This window comes from Magnolia sinica, chromosome 14 (genome assembly GCF_029962835.1).
Source record: "Magnolia sinica isolate HGM2019 chromosome 14, MsV1, whole genome shotgun sequence".
NCBI lineage: Eukaryota > Viridiplantae > Streptophyta > Magnoliopsida > Magnoliales > Magnoliaceae > Magnolia > Magnolia sinica.
This window is the reverse complement of record NC_080586.1, coordinates 82,585,443-82,597,256: the sequence shown is the minus strand read 5'-3', so window position 1 is coordinate 82,597,256 and position 11,814 is coordinate 82,585,443. Positions and strand designations below refer to the sequence as shown.

General features: G+C 40.2%; 1 pseudogene; it reads left to right on the top strand.

Moving 5' to 3' along the window:
- The first annotated feature begins 350 nt into the window (after positions 1-350).
- On the top strand, positions 351-9,381 carry LOC131225094 (N6-adenosine-methyltransferase non-catalytic subunit MTB-like; annotated as a pseudogene).
- Positions 9,382-11,814: the final 2,433 nt, after the last annotated feature.

The window sequence follows — 11,814 nt, the reverse complement described above, 5'->3', positions numbered from 1 at the left end:
ACCACTATTTCCTGTGGTGTGGTCCATATGAGATTTGGATCTGGCTCATTTTTGAAATCATACCTTAATATGAGCTGGAAAAACAGATAGACGGTGTGGATAATACAAATACATCATCATGGTGGGGCCCACATAGAATCTGTGTCCCTCCTAACGGCCCCAGTTTTGGGACATGGAATATACGCGATATGTCCCACTTGATGAATACTTCACATTTGGCTTTCAGTCTCACATGTCATGCTGGTGGCACGAGTGTCTTCCGTAGCAGTAGCACGAGTGAAAATATCTCGTTCCAGGAAATTTCTAAAGATATTATCAAAGTCGAATGGTTTTCTCGGGATATTATCGCGAATCTCTCTCTCTCTCTCTCTCTCTCTCTCTCTCTCTCTCTCTCTCCAGCCGCTACTCTCTCTCTCTCTCTACACAAAGCACTGACGATAGATGGCAATCGTCTGATTGCTTTGGCCACCTAAATCTCCTGATTCTCATATTCAATAGGTATGAAAATCTCTCTTATCTCTCTCATGCTTTCGATTCCTTTAGGCTCTTTTTGCAATTTCACCTTTTTCATAAAGCATGTAATCTTGATTTGGCTGCATTTGGATATCTGTAAGTTTTTTAAGTTGTAAGTAAGTTACAGGTAACTTACTTACATATGAAAGAAAGTTACAGCTGTTTGGGTGTAAGTTGTAACTAACTTACAGGTAACTTAGTTTCTTTGTTTGGATAACCTGTAAGTTAATTACAGGTAAAATGTTTTATATTTACACCAACTGGAGTTTAGAATGTAGAATTGTTAAAAAAATCAAATTGTCGCATAAAAAAGTTTGAATAAAAGTATGTAATTTTATTGAGCTCATTTAGATAACTCGTTAGACTGATTCTAAAGCTAAACTAATTATTTTGTGAGAAACATTATTTTTATTATAGAATGTAAGTGTGAATAAAAACTTTCATACATACTGGGTCATATATACTTAGGTGTTTTATGCTATACCTGGAGGATTTGAGTTTTCCCACAAGCGGGTATATGTGTGTGTGTGTGTGTGTGTGTGTGTGTGTGTGGTATAAGTATGTATATGTATATGTGTGTATGTGTATATATATGTATATGTATATGTGTGTATATATGTTTATATGTATATAGATATACGTGTATGTGTGTATGTATATATATGTATATCTGTAGATATATACACGTATATGTGTGTGTATATATATGTATGTATGTATGTATATGTATATGTGTGTATATGTATATGTGTGTGTATGTGTATGTATATGTATGTATATGTATATGTGTGTGTATGTGTGTGTATATGTATGTATACATATACACCCATGCATGTACACACATATACATGTGCATACACGTATACATACAAATACATATACAGAAATATATATATATATATATATATCTATATATATATATATATATATATATATATATATCTATATCTATATATAACCATATATGTTTGTTCAATCTTATAGGAGCCATAGCCCTTAAGAAGACGTGTAATGTTCGTGATTTAATACCCTTTGTAAGTGCAATTCTCTCAGATAATTCTTTACTAAATTCTCACATTTTCGAAGAATTTGGAACAGCTCTTAACGAGCAAGATGAGAATGGAGTCAATGAAGTAAGACAAGCTCCTCTACCACCACCACCTCTAGTTAACATGGTAGATGCTGAACATAACACACAACTCCCATTATTCGAGTTAACATTTCAGGACCAAATGTTCAGTCATGGGACGTTGCCTTTGTATTGGTAGCGCAAATGACGGCAATGTTAAAACAACAGCAGTATCAGTTTGTCATTCAGTGGGACATGTCAGCCACCTTGAACCAGACATCCCAACATCACCGGAACATATCTCCACTAAGATTTGATCAGCCTCGTGAGGTAGATTTACTTAAAATGTTTACGAAGTTGCGATGACCGGTATTCAATAGTGCATCTTACCCATCAATAGTAGAAGATTGGTTGAAGCAGATTGAGTAAGTTAATGTACTGATTTGAGTGCTTTGTTACAATATTTTATAATGCGATAAATTATAAGCTAATCTGTGCCAAATTACATAAAATTATAATTGTATATTAAATTTATTTATTTAGACAACTATATATAGCAGTTATGAAAATGATACATTCATACATCATCCCTCATTCATTGCTTTTACGTATTAATATATGGTCGATTCCAGAAGCCCCCCCTGAAAGAAATATCGAACTTGGTAGAGCATTACTAGATGCGAGTTATGTTCAAGCCTATCGAAAGGTAGAAGTCTACTCAACGGGTGGATGCGGGTTGACGACCTTTAACTTAAGTTTAAAATCAAATTAATAATTGTTTTTCCATTATTTCTCATCAATTATATATTATATGTGGACACCCCGTCATCATTAAAAAAAATTTGTAATAATAAGTGCTGCACTTTCATGATCAACAAATTTAGATTAGGGCTTTTTACTTAATAAAAATTACAAACAAGAACTCCTTCATGGTGAAACTTGCTTTGCAGGTATCCCTTATTGTAACCATCATCATGGTCCTCATTATAGCTTGTTCCTGCTATGTGGGGTCGGTTTTCTTGATTTCTTGGCAAAAGCTTGGTGGCTGGCTGGCTGGCTGGCATTAAAGTTTAAACACTCTTGTTTTACTGATAAAATTACTATCATAAGTAATATCTGAGTGATTCTGGGCTTTTGTGAATGCAAACCCGCCCATTAGAACTCCTGATTAACACAGCCAGTTAACAGCTCAGTTTTGTATGCCTCACTGTCGCGCTGTACCCGTTGGCTGCCGATCTTTCCATTGCCCCCTCCACAAAAATGCACTCACTTGATGACCCTTGCCATATAATCAGTTGCCTGCAGAGAGGCAATTAAACAAAAGGGTGGGGACCACATTTAAAATGCAAGAGTCCATTTTGCTTGAATGGTTAGGATTGTCCAAGTACCAGGGAAGCTGTTTAGAAAACAGCCCAATTGGTTTATGTGTGACTATTGATTGTAAAAAAAGGACATGGAAGATGAAATATTTCTTTTTCCTTTTTCAAGACAAGTTGCTTAGCCAGTTGATTTCTATTTGTCTGATCCTTCAATTCTATTTGCACTGATCTGATTATGTTTTTCCTTTTTCAGGTTGAGTTGGTGAGCAGTTGATTTTCGCTTGTCTTAGCATGCCCATGCACTTCTGCAGCAACTAAGTGGCAGGTAAGCATTCTTATAAAGAGAAAAACAGAAAGCCGTAGCCAAGGATCTTTTCTTGCAATGGATGCACCCGAACCTAGTCGGAGTTACATGAAACGGGATCTTGAGGAGAGTTTGGAACCGAAGGCTGACAGGATTGAAGACGAGGATGACTGGGAGGGTGTTGATAAGAGGAAGCAACGTTCAAGCAAGTCCAAAAAACATAACAGTGCAGACGAAGCAGAGGAATGGGATAGTGGTGGAAAGAGGAAGAGTTCCGGGGACAGAAATGATGGCAGAAAGAAGTCAGGCGGCTCCAGCAGGGCAGGCAGCGGTGACGAGGAAGATTATGACACAAGAAAGGAATTGCTTGTTAAGCTGGCAAAGAAAAATCATGATGAGAAAAGCGAGAGGAAATCAAGTAGTGGGTATACAGATAAGGAGTTAGAAAGCAGCAGAAAGAGCGGCAGAGATGTTGTAGAGAGTAAAGGGTATGATCACACTGATGAAAATGAGAGGGGCTTATCAAGGAAAGCAAGCATAAAGCCTTCTTCACATGAAACTCCTCAGAGCAAAGCAAGAAGCAAGGTCGACAATCCCCATGAACGCGACCTTGAGAAGGCACAGGATAGAAATTTCAGGTATTCAGAAAGGAAGGAGAGTGGCAGAGAGAAAGGTCATGGAACCCGTGAGCAGGAAAGAAATCCACAGAGAAGATGGGATGAGCCGGACTCTGCCAGAAAGGTGGATGAGAGTAGCTATTTAGATAAGGGTGATTCAAGGAGTGGAAAGACTTACTGATCATAAGCATGGGTCTTCTAGGGAGAGAACAACCGATGCGAGAATCGAATCAGGCGAGAGCAAAAGCAGGCCTGTCGATTCAAACACGGATAAAAATCTCAGATCCAGCAGCAGGGAAGAGAAAAGGGTTGATGGAGAGAGGAATAAGAGCAGAGGCAGGTCGGAGGCTCGAGAAGAAGATGGTAGAGCAGTTACCATCACTTGTGAGGAGAGATCAGATGGTGTTAGAGATGATAAACAGAGGAGAGTCAGAGAGAAATTGGATGGGTCAGGGGAGGATGTTGAACCTGTCACCAATAGGATGAGCTCTAGAGTCCATGAGGAGAAAAATGAGAAGCATCGACAACAACACAGCAGCCGTGATGGTGCAGAAAGTAGGGAGAGGTCTGTTAATATGGACGTGGATAGGCATGCACGTCTGAGGGTTGGAAGTGGGAGGGAATTAAGAGTGCCGAAAGGGGATATTTGCCTGAGGACAGGATGAGAAAGGCCGATATCTATGGCCCTGGTGATTAGCTACAGGAAAGATATCCAGAAGACGTTTCAGATCAAACTATGGGAATGAGTTTAGATAGAAATAATTTTGACATGCAGGGTGCGAAAGGCAGAGTGTCGAAAGGGGCAATGAATTCTAGTCGTATTGGTGCAGGATACCTGGGACTGGGGTCTTTCAATAGAGCTGTTCCTCAAGGATCTAAAGGGGGTAGTAGGCTTGGAGAGGAGGAAGAGGAAGGCTTCCAGTGAGGGATGGACGCTATAATTCCTCTCAGCCTAACTCAAAATTGTGCTATTTTCATGGCATATGATACTACTTTCATGTCTTGATGCATGATAACGCTATAATTCCTCTCAGCCTTACTCAGAATTGTGATATTTATTTGTTGAGTTTTTCTATCCAAATATGTAGCATTCATAACCAATTCACTAATTCATGTGCTTGTGATTTGTTCTCTAGATTTCAAGTCTTACCGTTACATTTTGTTGCCAGGCAATTGCGGACACTCCTTCATTTATCTTCCTTTGGGTTGGTGATGGTATGGGTCTTGCGCAGGGCCGCCAGTGTCTAAAGAAGGTAAGTCGGCTGAGTTTGAGAGGAAGTACTATTTCACTAGCATTGGAGTAGTTGGGCACTGATGGTCTTTATCAAGTCAAGCAGCTGCTCTGCTAGAATAAGATAACAGTTTTTGTACAGTGACTTATCCTTTTATTCTTCGTCCAAGATGGATCTCTGTTTGGTCTTGTGTGGTAATTTTCTCATACTGTTTCTGTAGTGGGGCTTGCGGAGGTGCGAGGATATATGTTGGGTGAAGACTAACAAATCAAGTGCAACTCCAGGCTTGCGTCATGATTCTCACACTTTGTTTCAGCACTCAAAGGTCGGTAATAGCTTTCAGCCAGCTTGTTTATGAAAAATAGATGAAGGATCGGTCAACTTTTCTGAATCATCAATGTTTCACTAGTTTCATGTTTTTTTTTTTTTTTTTTTTTGTTTTTTATTTTTTTTTTATTTTTTTATTTTAATTTAAATTTTTTTAAAATTTTAAATTTTTAAATTTTTTATGCTACCAAAATAGTTTTCCATGTGTTTCCTTTTTTATTGGTACGCAAATTTCCTGCTTTCTGAAATATATTAATTGCCTTATCCTGCCGAGTAGGAACACTCCTTGATGGGCATAAAAGGAACTGTTCGACGTAGCACCGATGGTCATATCATCCATGCAAACATTGACACAGATATAGTTATTGCTGAAGAACCTCCCTATGGTCAGTATTTCCAGTTTCCTGACCCACTATAAAACATGTCCTGTGCATGCATCTGTACATTTGGTTTATGCATGCATAAATCCCTCATGTAATATGCTCATGCGTGGGTACCATGGTGCTGCAACATTTTTTTTTAATGATCTGATAACCGTCTCTTGTGCATGTATTTTGCATGCACACCTTTGCCTGGTGATGCAATCGTCCTCCATCCCACACGTGCATGCTCTGCATGTGTGTACAAGAAAAGGACCACCTTCCTTTTTTAACCCTCCTCACTTTCTATTTTTCAAATTTCTAGGTTAAGAAATCTGCTCTTTCCGCCCTGGCATGAAGTCAAGATTGGTAAAATCAAGACTCGCAGGTGGATGTCTATTCTCGCCGTATGGTGGTCTATATGGGAGAAAAGAAATGAGAGGTGTTTTAACCATAAAGTTGTGTCGGCCCAATCAGTCTGGTCCAGAGCTAAAAACTTGATCTTCGAATGGGGGGGAATTGTTCTCGGGCTTAAGGATGTAGATTTGCTTTTCTTAGGGGGCTACGTTTACTGCTATCTCAGCAGTTTTCTTTTCCTTTTTCTTTTTTTTTTTTCTCTCTTTTTTTTTATTTTTTATTTTTATTTTTTTTTATTTTTATTTAATTGTATCTTTTCCTTTTAATGAATGCAGTTATCCTTAAAAAAATAAAAATAAAAATCTGCTCTTTCTTTCATATCTTTAGTTTTAGGCGGGGAATAACTTTATTTGCTTTCCCTTTCGGGTTTGCATCACCTGGCCATATAATTCAGGCCAACATCCTATGCATCAACAATACCTAAATTGCCAACCCCCCTATGCATTCCATTCCGAGTCCTGCAATCTGGATTATGGATCATTTGCAATCTGGATCACTATTTTTAGCGACCCAATCATTATGGCTCTACTGGCTAAAGTGTCTCCTTATAGTTTCATGGTAGCGTGACTGCACATATCTCTTTTATTTGAGGCGATCTTGATTTTTGATTGAGGTGGAATTTAATCATCAATCTGGTATGAATTTCATGCATTCCCCTAGTCGTCTTTGGCGCCACATGAAAGGTGGCAGACTTAGCATTGTGCGTAGAACCTTGGCACTTGAGGTTTACACTGTCCCCTGTACTGCTTGGAAAACATGGTCAGTTTCGAAGTTGAACCATCTGACTCCTATGCATGTGTGCCATGTGTATGGATATTTACCGCTTGATAGCTAACTAAAATATTAGCATAGAGCATTGGGTACTTCTTCATAATATGTAATCATTTGAAGTATTCATGTATATTGATGGTTTGTGCTTATTATGGCTACTTCTAAATAAATTTCACATGTTCCCTCATTTTGTTTTAATTTGTCTATTTGTCCTTTTCACTTCACAGTGTTTTTATTTTAAAGGAAATAAGAGACAATTATTGAGAGACCATCTGCTTCTGCTTTCCAAAACACTGTTTATGACATACATTCATATGCCACTTACCTAATTTCCCAGCCTTAAACAAATAGGCAGAAACCTTCCTCAAAATCCCAAATGATTGAAACTACCTCTCACATCACAAAAGAGGGAGGGAGCATGTGTTACTCCATGGGGGGGCCTACATGCAGAGATGGTTTGATGGTAGGAACCATTCATCCTCTGGATGCTATTTTGAATGACATATGGATCAATAGTCACCCTGTGATGCAGGGGAGGACGTAAGGTCGAGCACCGTCTTCCTCAAGAGGATAACTATTTCGAATTCACGGAATTTCTCTGGACTCCTCACAGAGACTTCTCAAATCCACGAGGAAAGAAAGCAGAAAATAGAAATAAATTCTAATAATTTCGAAATTGATTGATGAATTATTAAAAACGAGTTCACAACCCTTTAAATAAGGGTACCAAGCAATGGGAAAGAAATTAGAATCAAACTACAACTCAAACTCCTAGAATCCGCGACTTACTATAAATAGTAAACTTATTATTTATAGACGGTCGTGATGTCTACTAGTGCGCAAGGTTTTCGGCCAAAATAGTAAGTGTCCTATTTGGCTTCACCAAACCGTTCTCCTAATTATTCTAAGCTCTTTTCACGTTGGGCGCAACTCCTAAAGCCCGACGGATGAAGAGTTATAATCAAACTAAAACTTACTATTTATAGTAAAAACGAAATTAAAACAGGGAAACGACCATTGATCAAGGGGTTTTTCGCAATTCCGGGCTGCGCAACCCAGCATAGCTGGGTTGGTTGGCTAAAGTAGCTTGTTCTACCCCAAAATCATATATTTTACGTCAGATAACTCATCCCGGATTGCAAGATATGCCCGATCTAAGGTCCGATGGTCCGGATCACTTCTGTCGTCGACCGGGCCTTTTCTGATCCATCTTGGCCATGAAACTGTCCGCGACCCGCTCTACATCACCCTGAAAGGATGATCTTGACCATTGATTTGTGGAGTTCAACATTGGGCAATTGAAAATTCTTGTTTGGCAATCCACAGTTTGATTGCTGTGGTCTGTGAGAGTCCACTCAGTTTATTGCTGCGTGCTGTCTAGAGGCCCAGAACATGAACACCCAACCATCATCAGGTCTCTACTTGTGGGCCCCAATGTGGGTACACATGCTGGTGATCTTAGGTAGTGACATGGCCTGAAACACACTATTGAGAAATCTAATGGTTTCAGTGACAAGATTTGATATTTTGACAAGTCAGTCTCTGATTTTTTATTCAGAGTCATTGTGGTTTCTGAAACTTGTGGCTGATTACAATCTCAGGTTCAACCAGGAAGCCTGAAGATCTGTATCGCATAATCGAGCATTTCTCCCTTGGGCGGAGGAGGCTTGAGCTGTTTGGGGAGGACCATGACATCCGTTCTGGTTGGCTAACTGTCGTCAAAGGGTTATCGTCGTCTAATTTCAATGCTGAGGTACAACAATCATTGTCAAACCTTCTACCTCTTCCTATTGATTTAGCAAAGTTAAATTTATATGGGAGATTGAAGTGCTGTCACCACCGTACAAAATGCAAGTGATTATATAGTAGGCCATCAGTACCAAAACTTTAATTGATTGGTTAATCCTGACAATCACATTGTTTTGGGTTCGCTGTAATTGAACCAGAACAACTGCTCATTCTTTTTTATCAAAATTGAGGGAGCTGTCCATTTGCCGTCAGTAATCTGATGGCTTTGATAGTATGCTTACCTTAATACTTGCACTGTGGCCCATCAAATCGATGGTACTGACCACAGTGTGAAACTCCACAGTCATTGCCGTGGAGCATGCACCACTGCAGCTTACCTCTGATATGCAAAAATTCTGTTCTGAACAATTCTGCTTGTGTTCAAATTTACAGGCATATGTGAGGAATTTTTCTGACAAGGGAAGGTTTGGCAGGGAGGTGGTGGCCGGAACCCGCCACCAGATGCGCCCCATCTTGTGTCGACAACTCCCGAGATCGAGAGCCTCCGACCCAAGTCGCCCGTACAGAAGAACCAGCAGCAGCAATCCACATCCCTCTCCCTAATGACAGCTAACTCCAGCAACAAGAGGCCCACTATAATTCTATTTTTTTTTTTTGCTCAAGGCACTGTAATTGAATCCGGCTTCGGAACTTGTTGCCTGTAATTCTATATATATATTTTTTAAAATATTTATAAATGCCTTCTTAAAATGTCTCAAAATTCCAACCAATTGGACATAAGTTACCATCCAATAGGCTGATAATTTCCAAACTTACATGTGGTTATGATACCCAACTCTACTAATGGGTTGCCTCTACATCTTTAGGATCACCTTGTGCAAAAACCGGCCAAATCCACTTACTGAGTTGGCCACAATTGTATTTTGTTATTTATCAATGGCTTATATTGTTTTGCATGGTTAGGCCCACCTGATGAATCGATGTGGCTGAGTTTTGCTCAAGGTGATCCTTACAGTGGGGCCAACATATTGGAAGAGTTGGATGGGGGCACCAATAGTTACTGAAACACATATTACTTTAGCTCTTTTTGATTGAGAATAATATCTGTGGTTACTGCTGTTCCTGGCACATGATAGGTCGGAAATTATTCACTGGGTGGAACCCTTTGAACCATCCATCTATCTGATCCGTAGTGGGGTTGTCAATGGGCAAAATTGAATTTTGAACCGGATGCCGTGAACAATTCAAAATCCAGGTCGAAGCCAACTCCAGACCCCAGCCATTGACAACCCTAATAGGTTGGTGTTTTACCAATTGCATTCAGGCTATTGGTCATGGTTTCTTTTCAATGGCTCCATTTATGGGTCAATAATTGGATGGCCAGGATTTAAAGGTGGCAATGGGTGGGGTTTGGACCCCAAAAGGATGAATATTGTGGTGTTCTAACAGGCCGATCAAACAAGAACTTGATGAGCCAAATCCGCTTATGGAAAAAAAAAGAGAGAGATTTTCAATTCCGAACCCTTCCGTCTCCTGATAACACTAATCTTAAGCCATTCTTTTTGTTATTGAGTGTCTGGCACTTATTTTGGCCCTCTATTTACATAGTGACTGTGTAGGAGGTAGCCCAAGCCTGGCCATTTACTATATCGACCATGAATTATCTCCTAAACGCAACCTACGACCCATTACCCTTCGACCCTACTTGATGCACTTCGAGGCTGACCAACTGAATATGGTGGGCCAGGTTGGGTAGGGTTCAAACCAAGCCCTTTCCCTTTACTTAAATGGGTCGTATTTTTAGACTGTCTAAAATGATTCATTTGGTGCCTTTCATTCTATACATCTATTGTGTCCACTCAAGTTAGAAAATGAACTAAAAAATTAGGTAGATCTAAAACTCAAAGTAGGCCCCAACATAAGAAATAGTGGTGATTGTGACCCCTCAATCAAAATCTTTTTGGGTCCAGAAATCCCAGATCAGATCGATATTTGTGTTTTCTCTTCATCTTGGTGAGAATGATCTTATCAAAGGGTTGGATGGGATGGCGTATAAACATCATGGTGGACCTCAGGAAGGCTTTGACGTTAGGCCTTTCCATCCCCACCTTTTTTCTCTGGTGTGGCCCACTCAAGTTTTCGGATCTGCTGGACGGAGCGGATATCCCGGTGGACCCCACAGTTTTGTTTGCATTGGTTCCCCGTGACAGGTGGTATAGCGAATTCTCATCCTACGTTAGATGCCTCTTGATGCATACCCATCACATACAAAACACGAGCTCCAGTGGAACAGTACAGAGTCACCAAAACGAGTTTCAGGACCGAATTAGATGGGATAACTCTTGGAAGTACCGAACCATTTTGTATTGAACCTAGTCTGACTCGGAAACCCATTGTTTTAAGACTCGGTGACTCCTGAGTCGAGTAGCAACTCAGCCAGGTCAACCCCTATTTAGATTGTGTCTTGTGGTTGTCGTGCCGAGTCGGATTAGACTTGAGCCGTGTCCTACTCGATGCAGCCCAGTTGCAACCGTATGTGAAATTAACAACCGTCTATTTGTCTCTGGACCGTTGTATTTAAATAGGCCACGATTGAAAGATCAATGATCTAGGTAACCAATCAACGGACCCCATTTGTACAACTGAAAACCAAAGTACACCGTGCATAAAGTAGAAAGTGGGCCACACCGGCACTGCCACGCTTGTTTCGGTCCATCTCTACAGGCCACGATGTCCAAATGGACCTGCAGATGAGCCTGGCCTGGCCTGGCCCACTTTATTAAACAGTGTTAGGCTGACATATCCTGGGGTCGAGGATTGCATGTTTTATTTTCCCCCTCTTATCCTACAAGTTTCCAAATGACTAAAATGCCCCTAAACGATTATCCGGCTCGAGTATCGCACGCTTTAATATACAATGCGCGTGCCAGATCTGAGCTTTATATCACGTAGTTTACATTTTTTATACCCTCGGTCCGAGATTTCTATCACGTTGTTCACATTTTTTTTTTTTGGTATAGTCTATCTGAGCTTTTACACGTTGGTTACGGACGCGGATTGTGTCCTACACCGACCAGGACGGACTCGGTCCTAGCAAGGGATCTGTGGGACCCAACGTGGTATATGTATTTTATCCA